This window comes from Lucilia cuprina, chromosome 2 (genome assembly GCF_022045245.1).
Source record: "Lucilia cuprina isolate Lc7/37 chromosome 2, ASM2204524v1, whole genome shotgun sequence".
NCBI lineage: Eukaryota > Metazoa > Arthropoda > Insecta > Diptera > Calliphoridae > Lucilia > Lucilia cuprina.
Genome location: NC_060950.1, coordinates 54,499,899 through 54,502,453, shown reverse-complemented (window position 1 = coordinate 54,502,453; position 2,555 = coordinate 54,499,899). Strand labels below are relative to the sequence as shown.

The 2,555-nt window shown below is 28.7% G+C and overlaps 1 pseudogene; it reads right to left on the bottom strand.

Moving 5' to 3' along the window:
* On the bottom strand, positions 1 to 107 carry LOC111684365 (annotated as a pseudogene).
* Between the last annotated feature and the right edge of the window lie 2,448 nt (positions 108 to 2,555).

Genomic DNA, 2,555 nt, shown 5'->3' with positions numbered 1-2,555 from the left:
GCGGTGTTCCCAAGCGGTCCCCCATCTAAGTACTAACCGCGCCCGACGCTGCTTAATTTCGGTGATCGGACGAGAACCGATGTATTCAGCGTGGTATGGTCGTTGGCGGAAGAATGTGGTCTATGTTTGAAGTTAAGATATAGCTTTTGATAGGTTTTTATAAAGTTCCGCATAAAGCTTTTTGGTTTATTTAATTATATTCTATCTCCTGAGCAATCGATTGTATGAGAAGTGTATTGTAGTTAAGAAAGTGTTGCCAGATGTTGATTTTGTTTTGTGGTTCAAATGCTGAGGGGAATTTCGTGTGGTTTTGTTTTATTGTTAAACTTTTTGGTATTTGTTTGGTTTGGTACGTTACTTTTTCCTCCCTTATTTGTGTGTTAATTATTTTGTACTTGTTTTCTAAATAATTTATGATTATTGTGTGTCATATTTTTTTTTGTGGGTTTTTGTTGATTGTTTATTTTTTTTTGGGTTTGCATTGCGTGTTATTGAGGTGTGAAATTTTTTGGGTGGTTTTCATTAAGTTTTTAATTGTTTTAGATGTTTGTTTAAGTTTTTTTATATTTTTTACAAATTTTTATATTCATTTATGATTGATTTTTGTTCTTATTTTAAATTTAAAATCTGGAACAAATTGTTTGAATTTTTGAGTTTTTTATATATTAAAGAGACATTTTTGATTAATTTTTTATGGTATATCCATCAAAAACGGTTGTTAATTGTTATTATATAGTGGAAACCGATTTATGTTTTTATAAATTTTCTTAAGATTTTCTCAGATATACTTTAGGGTCAAATGTGGCCCTATAATTACAAAGTTCATGAGGGTCATGAAGGCTAGTATAGAACTTGGTTTTGTAGCTATTTGTCGAGAAGAGAGTATATAAAACATAGTTACCCAATAAACATTGATTCAAACCTGTGAATATTTTTGAAAATTTTCTTAACTAAATAATGTATTTTCCAAATTGTTTTCAAATTTTAAAGTTTAGCCTTTGAAATAAACATGATAATTTCAAAAAACGTTAAAAAAATAAAATATGTGATATTTATAAAATTTTCAAAGTTTTGTTTTAATTGAACTTAGAAAAGTTTCTTTCAAAAAATAAATTATTTTAGAAAAATAAAAACAGAACATTTTTTCTACAGCAAGGGAGCGAAAAAACTTTAAATATAGGAGAAATAATCAGAAATATAAAAGAAAAATATGCTAAAATAAATGTATGAATGTTTTATTTTCAGGTGATGTAAAAAAATATATGAATTTTGCAATAGTTAGCATTATAATTAGGGTTTGAAATATGTATGAAAATAATAATAAAGAATACTTGAAATACGTTTGAAAATTTTTTTAGTTTCAAGCTTACCTCTAGCCTTCTTTTTAAATTTGAAATACATTTGAAAAATACGTTTGATTTCTAACTGCCTTTTTGTTTGAGAAGGCCATAATTTTCCATTTGAAGACAAAAATTTTCAAATTTGTTCTCAAAGGCTATGTATGAAATAGGTTTTTAAATACATATTTACATCATTTCAAAGGTTTTTGCTTATTGGGTAAGCCCTATTCGGGGTTTCAGTTGTATGGGGGCTAGGCAAAATATGGAATAGACTATATTCTATACTATAGAGTAGACAATAGACTAGACTATAAACTAGACTGTAGACCAGAATATAGACTAGACTATAGACTAGACTATAGAATAGACTATAGACTAGACTATACTATAGACTATACTATAGACTATACTATAGACTATACTATAGACTAGACTAGAGACTAGACTATAGACTAGACTATAGACTAGACTATAGACTAGACTATAGACTAGACTATAGACTAGACTATAGACTGGACTTTAGACTATACTTCATGCTGGACTATAGACCAGCATTTAGATTAGACTATAGACTAGTATTTGGACTAGACTATAGACTACACTAAAGACTAGATGATTAGTTATACTATAACCTATACAAGAGACTAGACTTTAGATAAGACTATAAACTAGTATATATGCTAGACTATATACTAGACTATAGAATTGACAATAGACTAGATTATAAACTAGTCTGTAGACTAGAATATAGACTAGACTATAGACTAGGCTATAGACTATACTATAGACTAGACTATAGAAAAGACTATATACTCGACTATATACTAGACTATAGACTATACTAAAGACTAGACTTCATGCTGGACTATAGACCAGTATTTAGATCAGACTATAGACTAGTATTTGGACTAGACTATAGACCACACTAAATACTAGATTATAAGCTATACTATAAACTAGACTACAGACTAGACTTTAAACAAGACTATGAACTAGTCTATAGGCTAGACTATATACTAGATTATAGAATTGACAATAGACTAGATTATAAACTAGACTGTAGACTAGAATATAGACTAGACTATAGACTATACTATAGACTAGACTATAGACTAGACTATAGACTAGACTATAGACTAGACTATAGACTAGACTATAGACTAGACTATAGACTAGACCATACACTAGACTATAGACTAGACTATACACTAGACT